The sequence below is a fragment of the Sus scrofa genome, chromosome 5 (genome assembly GCF_054392235.1).
Source record: "Sus scrofa isolate SSC_HxYL_T2T_F1_AM1 chromosome 5, Sscrofa_HxYL_maternal_Yorkshire_Landrace_v2.0, whole genome shotgun sequence".
NCBI lineage: Eukaryota > Metazoa > Chordata > Mammalia > Artiodactyla > Suidae > Sus > Sus scrofa.
Genome location: NC_139387.1, coordinates 95657953 through 95672210, shown reverse-complemented (window position 1 = coordinate 95672210; position 14258 = coordinate 95657953). Strand labels below are relative to the sequence as shown.

General features: G+C 46.8%; 1 protein-coding gene across 1 annotated transcript in view; it reads right to left on the bottom strand.

Annotated features, from left to right (window-relative positions):
• The window catches only part of TMCC3 (transmembrane and coiled-coil domain family 3), a 400246-nt gene that overhangs the window by 360481 nt on the left and 25507 nt on the right, over nucleotides 1-14258 (bottom strand). The window contains exon 2 of the mRNA XM_084957585.1: nucleotides 12268-12397. The gene's annotated coding sequence lies outside the window, so the exon portion shown is untranslated. The remainder of the gene's footprint in view (nucleotides 1-12267; nucleotides 12398-14258) is intronic.

Sequence of the window (14258 nt, the reverse complement as noted above, 5' to 3'; positions counted from 1 at the left end):
TTCCGTTTCTAAGGTGAACGTCCTTGCAACCACCGCTCAAGTCAACAAACATAACCTTGTCAGGAACCCAGAAACAGCCTCTGGCGCCCATTCCCTTTCCTCTCCACAAAAAATATTGTCCTGACTTTTGTCTTCGTCTTTTTAGGGCCACACCTGAGGCATATGGAGGTTCCTGGGCTAGGGGTCAAATTGGACCTGTAGCTGCCAGCCTGTGCCACAGCTCACAGCAAAGCCGGATCCTTAACCCACTGAGCAAGGACAGGGATCGAACCTGCATCCTGATGGATGCTAGTCAGATTTGCTTCCGCTGAGCCATGACGGGAACTCCCTCTCCTGACTTTTAAAAGTACGAATTTCCTTAATTTCTTTATGGTTTTCTCACTCAAGTACACATGCACTTCAAATCATTTGATATGCTGTTTGTCTCTTTTAATCTACAGATTCCCCCTCCAGTCCTTTCTTTTCCTATATTGTTTGAAAAAGCCTGGGACACTTGTTTTGAGTTTCCCGTGGTCTGGATTTTGCTGCGTGTGCAGTTACGGTGCACTTCGATTAGGTCCTCTGGCCTCTCTTTCCTACAGAATGGTACCTGGATCCAGAGTCTCTTTGGCAAGAGTACAGGTGGTGTTGCCCTTTTATCAAGAGGCAAAGCATATCTGCTTGTATCTCCTTGGGTGACACTGGCAGCTGGTGATCAACATCTCAACCCACTTTTTAAGGATTGCAGAATAAGGATCTCTACAATGGGATGGCTAAACAACAAGGTCCTACTTCAGAGCACCGGGAGCTGTGTTTGATATCCTGTGATCAACTATAGTGGGACACAAAATAAAAGGAATATGTAGGCGTGACAATCACTTCGCTGTACGGCAGGTATTATCACATTATACATCAACTACCCATCAGTAAAATTTTAAATAAAACTAAAAAAAATTGAGATCTAAAAAAAGATTCTATATACCTCAATTAAAAAAATAACTATAAAAAAGATTTCTAGTTCTACACTTCTTTCTCATTCATGAATTAAAATGTTTCCATATACAGATAATTTCCCCATCGGTTACCCAATGTTACAGTTTATACAGAAAAAGCAAGATAATTGCTTGATATGGTTTTCTTTACCAGTTCTCAAGATAATGAATTGGTTCGCTATCATCTTCTGAAAGTAATAAATTATTTTTAATGTATGTGTGAATTTATGGGTTAAACACAGCTGGTGGATTTTAATCACCTGCAATTATCTTTTCTAAAGGCTCAGATTGTCTCATGTCTGGTCAGCACAAGCCTCTTCCATCAGCTTCTGAAATTTTATTGTCTTTTCTTTTGGCCATGACCCTAGAAGTGTTTGATACTTTCCTCCCTATCAGGTATGACGGAATGTTCCAGGCTCCATCTGATATATTATCTGTCCCAGATAGGAATCAGCTATGTCTCTGAGAATGAGCCCTTTCTCCAAGAAGGCTTAATTTAATTTAGTGGTAAATTGTATTTCAAGACCATGATATGAGTGCTAGGCATGCTCCGTGTTTTTTGCCTTGGCCACAGATTTTAGGCCCCTGAATGGATGTGTTCCACATATGGTCTTAGCTCCAGCCTCTGAAGAGGCCGACATTCTGTAGATAGTCTATAGACTACATGAATATACATATATATATTCATATGTGTACATTATATAGACTGAAGACTCTTTCCACTGACCTCTGGGCTTTGCCCTCCCCCACCCCCTCCCCGCTACTATCTACTTCTGAAGTTTCTCTTCAAGGCAGCACCCTATCCTGAAAAGGATCCCTGGCTGGTAGGTTTGGAGAATTTGTAAAGGTTAGATGGCTCCAGCTCCTTTCACTTTTATTGCACACCCACGCCACTCTCCGGCTATTAGAGCTGGCAGCTCTCTTCCCCGTTAGAGCTGCTCTTGGCCCCTTAGCCCGCCACGCTTTCCAGGGAACGCCTGCTGACTGGTTGAGGTCCTCCTGCTCTCAGCCCCATCAGATGCGCCTCTGCTTCCCTTGGCTTTCTCTGCACAGATACTGAGACCATGCAGGTTTTGATGCATTGGGGGGTTTGGCAGATATCCCGTCACCCAGTTTTGCGGCAACAGTGTTCACAACTTTTTGGGTTAGCCATCTAGTTGCTCTATTTGTCTGTATTTGGCGAGTCAGAGAAATTTCCAAAACTATGCTGCAGTACATCTCCTCAGCTCATCTTGTTTTACTGTATTTTTTTATAACAGCTATGCTTATATGGGGAGGAAAAGCAATGATATTGCCATTTGGGGAAGAAAAAAAAAGATGAAGTCTGGCTGCATTCTACTGGTTGGCTTTGGGGGAATTAAACAGGTACAATCAGCTGGTGTGCACTAGTTCAGCTGTACCATTGTTAAACTATTTAAACCTTCCATTTTAACTAGTAAGTGCCACGGCTCCAACCCTGAGTTCTCCTCCCTTAAATGTCCCTTCTCTGCGTTCCTCTGGATCTGAAGAGCCAATGCTTAGTACCGGGGGCGGGGGGGGAATGGGGGGGCTTTCAGGATCCTGTTCCAGCTCAATGGCTGATGAGTTAGTGGCCACGCTGCACTGTTGGGTAAATATCTTGAATATTACCTCTGGGCAGACTACACAGGATTTTGAGACTGATAATCTAAGAAATGAGAGACAGTTCGACAAAGGTATGCGCCTTCTGCATGAGCCTCAGTTGACTAAGTCAACCAATATTTCTTTTTTTTTTTTTTCTTTTTTATCTTTTTAGGGCCAAACCCACAGCATATGGAGGTTCCCAGGCTAGGTGTTGAATCAGAGCGGTAGCCTCCAGCCTATGCTACAGCCACAGCAACGCCAGATCCGAGCTGCATCTGCGACCTACACCACAGCTCATAGCAACAGCAGATCCTTAACCCACTGAGCGAGGCCAGGGATCGAACCCGCAACCTCGTGGTTCCTAGTCAGATTCGTTTCCACTGCGCCACAATGTCAAGCAATATTTCTTAAGCATTTCCTGTGTGCTAGACATTCTGCTCAGCCAAGAGGGTACAAAGACAGTAAGACAAAGTCTGTACCATTGAGGAGTCCACAATCTACTGTGCCCAGTCTGAGGCCACTGGGAGGATGCCAATTTTGCAATAGTGGGGTACAGACCTCAGTCTCTGAGCAGAAATAAGAGGAGGAAGAAACGTGCAGACCCCATGACAAAGCTCTTACTTAAGCCATCGCCTTAACAAGCTCAAATCTCTCCACCTTTGGAACAGAGGCTGCCATGAAAGGCCGGGCAGCTAATTAAAGCGCAAGGTAAATAAGCTGGACAAGGAAGAGTCTGTCCTTGCACACAGTGAATCAAGCGGTCTCCTTAGACACAAAAGCTTGTACGCTTATCTATAGCGTGAATCAGTTATTTAACAATTTATGTTCCATTTCCTAAGTGGACTAGCAATGCTTTCTTTTTACACAAAGGAAAAAGAGATCTGGACAAAAGCTGGCTATTGGTCTAAATAATAACGACATATTTTAAGAAAAATGTTTCACTCAGGAATGCAGTGCAATGGCGAAGATGCTCTCATTTTTGTTTGCCCAGTTATTAGAAGCACAAATCTCTTTGAGGGAAAAAAAAATTAAATAGGACCAGCCACTCATTGTTCAGAGCCCAAAAAACACCTTGAGAGAAAATCAATTACCTTGACACTTTCATTCCCCAAAGTCAAGGAATTCCAATGGATCACAGGCATGAAGCAACTACACATTAAGCACCTACTCTGTGTCAAGTGTGGTCCCTACTGTTAACTGAATGCTACCTTGCCCATCAGGAAATTAATAGGCAGAAATCATTGGTGCAAAGCTCAGCCTTCCTTCTGTAGAAAAGGTTCAGAAATTCAGTGTTTTCCACAATGGAGGCGATACTTATATAGGAACTGGACATAAATTGTGAGTAGGACTTTGTACCTTCAGTTGGGACTTGTACGAGAAGGAACACAGTCATAGCAGTTGGATGAGTCTGCAGGAGTTCCTGGGACATTTGGGAAGCCCCTCTCTCAGATCCTGTTTCTGAAGCGGAAGAATCAGACCCTATAAATTGTCAGCTGACAAAATGAGAATGTTACATTAGCAGCTGCAACCATTACCTTCTAGCCATACAGTCGTTTGCAAGGGGACATATCAAAAATCTTGGTGGCATGGCAGAGGAAAATAAAAGGAACGTTTTCAGGAGTTCCCATTGTGGCGCAGTGGCTAACAAATCTGACTAGGAACCATGAGGTTGCATGTTTGATCCCTGGTCTTGCTCAGTGGGTTAAGGATCCGGCACTGCCGTGAGTTGTGGTGTAGGTCGCAGATGTGGCTCAGATCCCAAGTTGCTGTGGCTCTGGTTTAAGCTGGTGGCTACAGCTCCAATTCAACCCCTAGCCTGGGAACCTCCATATGCCATGGGAGCGGCCCTGGAAAAGGCAAAAAGACAAAAAAAAAAAAAAAAGAAACATTTTCAAATTATCCATCTCCTCTTAATAGGGGTGGGTTTGGTTTTTTTATATGGAAACAGGCTTTGGAGTCAGACTGCCTAAGTTCAAATCCTGGCTCGAATATTTAATAGTTGTGTAACTCTGGATAAATTATGTAAGCACAAATAGATTGAGCTTTTGCATTTGTAAAACGGGAACGATAGTAGTAGTATCTGTTCATTCAGCTGTTTTGAGAATTAAATGAATTAACACATCTGAAGGAAGGGCTGCCTCCTCCCACCCCCACCCCGTCCCATTCTACGGCTCCCTCTTGCTGACCTAAGTGGACCATCCTAGGGAATGCCTGCCCCAGGCCTCAGAACATGGTAGAGTCAAGGTGGGAAAGGAATCTTGGAGGCCATCTGCTCTAATCCATTCTGGAATCCTTGCTTGGAAATCTTGGCCAAGTCATCTGCCCCCTACTTGAACACACTGAAAACACCTGTTCCATTTCGGGACTTTTGAAAGCTCTCCCTTGCACTGAGTCAAAGCCTCTCTCTATTTGCTCTAGCTGTTGCTCTGTGTGTTGGAATTGGAGATAACAATATTATGAACAAAATAGCCCCTTTGCTGTTGTCAAAATCCCTGGGTCAGGGATCGAACCTGAGCCACAGCAGTGACTTGGGCCATAGCACTGACAATGCCCAATCCTTGGCTCACTGAGCTACCAGAGAACTCCTTAATATCCCTTTAAATAATAGAGGACAGCTAATGGCGAACAAGTAAGCATAAGGGCTCTACTGGCACTTTGCCTGGATTGAATCTCAGCTTCCCCATTTACTGATTGCATGATCTTGGGTAACTTAATCTTTCCATGCTACAGATTCTTCATGTGCAAAATGAGCATACTAACACTACCAATTTCATAAAGTTGTGAGGATTTGTTTTTTCTTTTTAGGGCCACACCCACGGCCTATGGAAGTTCCCAGGGCTAGGGGTCAAATCAGAGCTGTAGCTGCCGGCCTACACCACAGCCACAGCAAGGCCAGATCCTTAACCCACTGAGATAGGCCAGGGATTGAACCTGCATCCTCATGGATCCTAGTCAGGTTTGTTACCACTGAGCCACAATAGGAACTCCCGGGTTGTGAGGACTGAATGAAATAACAGATTTAAGGAACCTGGTGCATGAGACTCAATGTTGTCAATGTCATCACACATGGTACATAAGACCCAACAATGTCATCAACACTGTTAATGTCCCTCTTAGGCGTTTGCGTCTTCAGGCGAAACATCTCTACGTCCTTCATATGTTCCCCGTGTAATTCCCAACACCCTCTCAGCCCTTCCCTCTGAGTGAGCTCCGGTTACTGGTACCCCTCTTTAACTGGATCCCCAGGATGGAGCCCATGATTCTGGTGGGTTCCGGCCCACAAATGACCAGGGTGGACCATCCTCTCTCCTGTTCGGGTGTTTGCTCATCCACTGATTCATTCATTCATTCACAAGTGCTTAAAAGCATTTATATTTTTATAAATAGAGCCTAAGGGAGAATTGGCGTTTTTAGTGAACACATCATGGTCTTGTCTCACACTGAACTCACAGTCGACCAGACCAAGGATTGGCAAACTTTTCTTTAAAAAGTCAGATGGCAGTAGTTCCTGTGTGACTCAGCAGGTTAAGAACCCGACTAGTATCCACGAGGATGGAGGTTCGATCCCTGGCCTTGCTCAGTGGGTTAAGGATCTGGTGTTGCTGTGAGTTGTGGTGTAGGTCACAGATGCGGCTCAGATCCTGCATTGCTGTGGCTGTAGTATAGACGGGCAGCTACAGCTCCGATTGGACCCCTAGCCTGGGAGTGTCCATATGCTGCAGGTGCAGCCCTAAAAAGACAAAAAATAAAAACAAAAATTTTTTAAAGATCAAGTGAGGTCACTGGAGTTCTCATTGTGGTTCAGCAGTAATGAAGCCAACTAGTGTCCATGGGGTTGCAGGTTTGACCCCTGGTCTCACTCAGTGGGTTAAGGATTTGGTGCTGCCATGGAGCTGCAGCATAGGTCGCGGATGTGGCTTGGATCCCATGTTGCTATGGCTTAGATCCCATGCCCTGAGGCATAGGGAGTTCCTGGGCCAGGGATCAGAGCCCAGCCACAGTGGTGACCTATGTCGCAGCTGCAGCAGTGCCAGATCCTTTAACCCACTCTGCTGGCAGCTGTAGCTCCAATTTGACCCCTAGCCCAGGAATTTCCACATGCCAGAAGTGCAGCCCTAAAAAGCAAAATAAATAAATAAATAAGCAAATAAATAAAAGATTAAGTGGCTCGTAAGGGTAGAGTCCTGACCTGATGGAACTAGTGCCTTTATAAGAAGAGGATGAGACACTGGAGCACTGTGTGTGTGCCCACACCAAGGAAAGGCCACATGGGCAGGCGGCAAGAAGGCAGCCATCTACAAGCCAGGAAGAAGTTTCTCACCAGAACCCAACCACACTAGCACCCAGATCTCAGACTTCCAATCTCCAGAGCCATGAGAAAATAAATCACTGTTTAACTGACCTAACCTGTAGTGTTTTGTTACAGCAGCTCTAGCAAACTAATACGTGTGGTATAGGTGATAGGACCATGCTTAAAGTAATTAGGGTACAGAAGCATCAAAATGAAAATAGCATCACTAGATGCTCCTCCTCTATAGGAGGAGGCTGAATAGGCAACCTGTTATTTTGTCTGCTCTGCTTCCTGACTTCTTTGGGGAGCTCCTCACCCCCAGTCCATAGAGTTCCTGTGGAGCTGCCAATCGCAATTTATTGCCCTACGCGGGTCTTGGGCTTGCTTATCATGGTGCCCAATCACCCTGACAACGGTGATTATAGCTGAGACAGCGGCACATCACACAGACAGGACACAGGGAGCCCGTCTCTGCACTTATATCCAGTAAATGACCATGGACATTTCATGTGCATTGACAGCATGTGCTTTTTTTTTGTTAGTCTTGCTGAGCTGGGGCCGTAGAAGCAAGGCTGAATGTAGGAAGCCTGAGTGCAATGGGAGAGAAGGAGGCTGACACACGGAGGAGAGCAAAGAAGAGAAAGAGGCAAGGGTGCGAGAATGCCTGGGGCCAGCCTTGTCTCACGTCCACTCCTGCCCCCAGTCCGATAAACCCGTGGATCATTTCACTTTTACCTTACGTTAGCTTGAGTTTGATTTCTGTCACTTGCACCCAAAAATCTTGACCCATACAAGAGGCACACGAGTCCCTTTGGGTCCTGTCTTGGCCAGAACCCAGGCTCAGAGTTGCCTTCGTCGTGCAGCATAGACGGTGCTCATCCTTCTCAGAACCTGGGCCGGACAGGCTCTGCTCTCACCAGACTTCCCACCACCCTCACGTGGGCTTTCCCTGCCCTCTCCTCGAGGTCTTCCCAGCTAAACACCCCAGTTTTCTTATTTTCAAATGAAAAGAATTAGCTATAAAAACACTGAATCACTCTACTATATACCAAAACTAATATAACATTGTAAATACTTCATTTTTAAAAAATGAGAAGACTTGCTGTGCAGCAATTTGATAGAGCATCTGGCACGGTGTCGGGCAGCAGTCAGTGCTTGGTGACACTGGCTCCTATCTTGGAGCTCCCCCAGGCTGCCAGGTTCCAACTTTTTCTTTTCTTTTTTGGCCTCCCAGAGGCATAGGGAGTTCCCGGGCCAGAGATCAGAGCCCAGTCCACAGGGGCGACCTATGTCGCATCTGTAGCAGTGCCAGACCCTTTAACCCACTCTGCCAGGCAGGCATCGAACCTGTGTCCTGGTGCTGCACAGATGCCTCTGATGCCGTTGTGCCACAGCGGGAACTCCAGCAATTTTTTCCATTTCCTCACGAAACACATGCACAGTGACGAACGAGATCGCCATCAGTATCTATTATTTTCACAGTAAGACTTTAGTCCCTCTCAGAGAAAGGTCATCTCTCGGCAACAAAGGAGGAGAACACAGGCACGTAAAGTCCTGGCTTAAAATCACAATTGGCTAAAAAATCATCCTTGCCTGCTTTTCTTCCTCAATTCAAGAATGGGGAGAAGCCACTCCTTCCACGTCCACAAAGGAGAAGTGAAATTAAATGTCACCACGGGCGCCCGATTTCCACGCTGAGGAAACTCAGAGGAAGGGTTAGCCAGGCGGCCCTCCTGGGCACGGTCCCTAAGGTGGGCTTGCAAAGACCAGATTGGGTCCTGGGCCGACGCCTCTGCTGCCTGCCATCGCCACCCAATGGAGAGCCCACCATTGGCAGGAGGACAGTCCGGAAAACGGAAGAAGCCCACGGTCAGGCTGAAGACAGGAGCAGTAGGGCTGCTACCTGGAGGGAGCCTCTAAGCACCAGGAAACAGCCTGGGGTTAAGGGATGAGGCAAAAGGGAAATGCAAAACCCTGCTGACTGCTCTCGGCCTCCTGGGATCCTGCCGTTTCCATTCCTGGGGCTAAAGGAGAATTGCAGTACAAACGTCCCCGCAGAGGGGAGCTTCCGCCATCAGTCAGGCCATGCGAACCAACCAACCAGACCAGGGCAATGCTTACACAGGCTGGGCAGACCAGGAAACCAGGCATGGCTGCAGCAGCCTTCCCGGTCACCGGCAGAGTTCTGAGTCATTTGGGCCCTCGGGGAAAGCCTCCCATCGCCCCCGACAGCAACATCACCCCACCTCGGTGGGTGCTGAGACTTTCACTTCCCCTTCCTTCGGGCCCCACCAGCAGTGGGAAACCAGCACTGCGTGTACCAGATACTGTGCATGATTTATCAGGTTTAGGCCCCACCCTGTGAAGCGGGTACCTATCCTCTGTGTACACAGGAAGAAACTGAGGCAGAGATGTTAATTAGCCAGTGGGCAAGTGGAAGAACTTGCAAGTTGGTGTGACTACAACACCCACATTCTTCTCCACTGCAAGAAAGTTTCCACGGGGAGTTCCCATCGTGGCTCAGTGGAAACAAATCAGACTAGCATCCATGAGGACGCAGGGTCGATCCCTGGCCTGGCTCCGTGGGTCAAGGATCCAGCGTTGCCGTGAGCTGTGGTGTAGGTCACAAATGTGGCTCTGATCTGGTGTTGTTGTGGCTGTGGTGTCAGCCAGCAGCTACAGCTGTGATTCAACTGCTAGCCTGGCAACCTCCATATGCTGTGAGTGAGGCCCTAAAAAGACAAAAAGACCAAAAAAAAGTTCCCATATATTTAAGAGTCCTGTTCCTAAGGCCTGAGATGAGGGAAATAGGCCAACCCCCCCCCCCCCAAATAACTTCAGAGACTTCATCTTTTCTCCTTCTTTCTTTCTTCCTTCCTTCCTTCCTTCCTTCCTTCCTTCCTTCCTTCCTTCCTTCCTTCCTTTCTTTTTAGGGCTGTACCTGTGGCATATGGAAGTTCCCAGGCAAGAGTACGGAATCGGAGCTGCAACTGCCGGCTTACGCCACAGCCACAGCCACAGCAATGCCAGATCTGAGCCACATCTGCAACCTATGCTGCAGCTTGCGGCAAAGCTGGATCCTTAACCCACTGAGTGAGGCCAGGGATCAAACCCACATCCTCATGGATACTAGTTGGGTTCTTAACCCACTGAGCCGCAATGGGAACGCCAAGGCTTCATCTTTCTAATAGCCTTTATCTCTGCCATTCTTAAACAGAAAGCCATCTCAATGGCACCACTCAAAATATTTACTCTCCCAAGAGAGAAGAAGAGGCTCTTCTCGAATGTCTCCTTAAGAGCACCTGGCGCATGCGTCCTCAGTAATTGCCAGCCACCTTCATCTGCATCTACTCATTCACTGCACAGGTTAGGCCCCTTTTTGCAATGCCCTGCGGTCCTCAGAGTGGCCTGCAGCCCTTATGATTTATCCTCCGTTGGCCTGGCCGGAGACCAAAGTAGATGGTCCAGCTCTAGGGATGGAGACTCCTCCGGTTTCCCCACTGGAAGACCACTTAGTCAACCGGCCGTCATCCAAGCTTCTTGCTCTTCCACACAGATGATACCCAGATGCACATTTCACCACGGCACCTCTCGAGAAACCTCTGGTTAGCAAGGTCTTGAAGGGTTTTCAAACCCCCATCCCTTCTGCTTCTACTCCGCAGCTGGGGTGTCAACCTGGGAGGGTAGAAACTCGGGCCGATATTTGTTGTCCCGTGACCGCAATGGCTATTTCCCTCATTTCAGACACTGGCAGCCAGATGGGCGTCAGTGGTTGGGTGTTGGCTTCTTAACTGGTTTAGGGTGCAAGCTCATCTCATGCCCCTTCTCCATCATCAGTAACTGGAGACAGCTCTCTACGAGGGATTTTTTTTTTTTAGGGTGTTTTAATGTCATTTTATTTTCCTGAAATGTCAACGGGACAGCCAAGGAAATTTCTCCCTGGAGTCCCTGGAGGTTGTTCTGAGCTGAAACAACCACCATCACGGTCGGCTGAGCGTTAAATGGAACACAGTGTTACTTGCCGAGTTAATGGAAATGTACAAACCCGCGCCGGCACGATCTCAGATTTTAGCCGCAAAACCACAGCGTGACTACAGAGAGGCCATCAGTTAGGAGCCGAGATCCAAGCGAAGGAGAGACGGAACGACGGTGACTCGGGCTCTATTCAGCCACGGGGGCAGATGAGAAGGCCCGGAGAAGGCAGGAGTGAGGGCATTTTTAAATGGATTCGCTTTGTGAGAAGACTGCTGGGTGAAAAGCAGGGAGTCAGGGCTTATTGGAAACCAGAGCTGAAGCCATAAAGAAAAAAGTACGACGTTGTAGCATAACGATGATGAGAGATAAAGAAGCTAGACAAAAGCAGGTTACAAAACTGAATGTACAATAGTGCCCGATTTTTGAAAACTCTGTGAGAGAAAGAGATTAAGAGAGAGAACGAGCAAGAAGGAGACAGACGGTGTGCGTGAGTGAATGCCAGGCTTCCTAAGACTGATTTTGCAATCAAAGGTTCTGGAATTTTTAAAAAATACAGATTCATTATCTCTGTCCCTAAAGGTTCTGATTAGATCTGGTTTGGGGCCCAGGTTGTTCTGATGCCCTGTCAGCCCTGAGAACCACCAGTACATGCAGAGGAAATAAAAGATCAGAGATAGCTTTAATGAGGTATTTCAGATTTAATTTTTTTTCCTGTGGTTTTCTATGTTTTTACAGATTGTTCTATGAACATACAGTACACCTGCCATTCTCTCTCTCTCTCTCTTATATATATATATATATTTTTTGTCTTTTTAGGGCCACACCTATGGCATATGAAAGTTCCCAGGCTAGGGGTCAAATCGGAGCTGTAGCTGCCAGCCTACTCCACAGCCACAGCAACATGAGATCTGAGCCACGTCTGCGACCTACACTGCAGCTCACGGCAACGGCGGATGCTTAACCCACTGGGTGAGGCCAGGGATCGAACTCACATCGTCACAGATACTAGGTGGGTTCCTTACCTCTGAGCCATGATGGGAACTCCCCATTCTGCTTATTAATAAAAATTATTTAGGAAAAACCATCCCAGATAACAAGAACAGATAATAATAATGGCTATATTTATGAAGTGCTTCCTAAGAGCCAGACATGGTTTTATGAATATCCTTTGGTCCTTCCAACAACACTGTGAGCAAGGCACGAGTGTGTGAGCCATTTCACTCAGGAGGGAAGCAGAGGTCCAAGAGGTTGCAGCTCAGACAGCAAGAGAATGACAGACAGAGTAGGAACCCAGGGACGGTCACTTGAAAACCTGAGACCGCCACATGCTACTTTGCTCAGGTTACAAGAAGTCCTGTGCGGTCCAAAGGCCCACCTGGACAACCGCGGGCTCCCTCGCAGGCTCCCTCACATGGATCCAGGCCTCACCTGTGGCTGCTTTGTGCTTTGCAGAATCACGGGAAGTTTCTTCTCTGCAGTTCCGTCAAGGTGCTATTTCTTTCGGAGACTTCTCAGAGTTGGCAACTGGCCTGAAAGGATATCTCTGTCACCATGCAAGCTAGACAGACAGAAAAAGAAAGCGGCAATTAATCACTGCAGGACATAGGCTGGCTATTAAGACATATCCTAAGAAAACTTTTTTAAGTTTTTTTGGGGGGGAGGGGGGTGGCCTGCACCCATGGCACATGGAAGTTCCCAGGCTAGGGGGTGAATTGGAGCTGCCGGCCTATGTCACAGCCACAGCAACGTGGGATGGAGCCTCATCTTCGACCTACACCAGAGCTCACGGCAACGCCAGATCGCCAACCCAATGAGCGAGGCCAGGGATCGAACCCGCATCCTCGTGGTTGCTCCTAAGGCCTGTTACCACTGAGCCACAACGGGATCTCCCTTCTTTAAAGATCTTAATTGCTTTTTTCGTGAAGGGCGAATGAAGTTCTATGAAGTGCTCCGGGCCATCATACATGAGGCTACGGATGTGAAATTCTGCAGGGTCTTCCCCTGGGGACAGGACAGAGTGCTCATTAGAGTGTCGCTGTTTCACAGATGGTGGTGCCAAGTTATTAAGAAACTTCCTGAAAGAGAAGAAAAATGAACTGATGCTCTCACCAAAACCAAGGTTCTTTTCTTGTCCTCAAGTGGTTTGTGGATTTCAAGAACAGTAAAAATCAGCGGCTGTTCAAATTCATTCTCCTTCATGGTAAGGTTGCCAGATGAAACACGGCAGGTCCAGTTAGAGTTGAATTTCAGATAAACAATTTTTTGGTACAAAAGGTCTCAAATATTGCATGGAATATATTTATACTAAAAAATCAGTCCTTGTTTAAATTTAGATAAACTTTAACTGGCAGTCCTGTACTTTTATTTGCTAAATATCACAGACCAATGTCATGGGAAACAAGGTCTGATTCTCTCCTTGGAGACTGCTGCCCCGTCTAGTGTCACCAGCTCAATGATTGGAAGAAGCATAAACCAGAAAATTAACCGCAGTCCATCTTTTGTGCCACACATCCAGTGGGCCAACTTCTTTGGTAGTCAAAAAGCTTTACATATGCCAAAAGCACACACACACGCCTGCGCACCTGACACAACTGCATGCACACACCTTCAGACACGCACAGCACACACTTGTGCCTATCCGTATAGATACGCACACCCGCAAGGTGCAGATTGACTTGGGTTAGTCCCAACTTTCTACAGTGCAAATCCTCCCTCTCTGTCCAGATGTTCAGAGCTTTCCAAAAACCCACGTTTTCTTTTGGTCGGTTCCTGTCTACTGAAGGAGAAAGTCGCGTCTCCAGCTTGTTTTGTAAGCCCAGTTACACCGACTGGGCTCCCCCGAGGCGGTTGGCGACAAGACCTTATCTCTTGTGTTTTAGAAAATTTGAATTTTCCTTTTCTTGCCATGGCATTAACCTGCCTCTTTTAGTAGAAAGGGGATGACTATTGTCTTAGGATCCGATAGCGAAAGCAACTTATAAGAAGAAAAAATAAAAACGGAGCATTGAAAACTTGAACCGTGTAATAAAAACACTTGAAAATGAGAGAGAAGAAGAGTTTTGAAGTGGTCTCAAGAAGCAGTATAGCTTAGTAGTTAAATGAATTATTCCTAAGAGCCAGGCTACTTGAGTTGCTAGCGGGCCAAATTACTCAAGCTTATCTGTAGGGTGGAAATAATAACGCTATCTGCCTCATGAGGTTCTTTGCGGTATTTAAGTAAATATATAAAAGATGTGTGAAATAGTGGCTGACACATACTATTTACTATTATAATTACTTCTTCTTTGCCTTACACAGGGGTAGCCTCTTTACATATGCAATTCCATTCGACTGTCAAATGAAAGCGAGGTGTGTGGATGTGAGGAAACTGAGGCTCAGAGAGGTTAAGAGACTTACGCGGGGTCACACAGCTCACATGC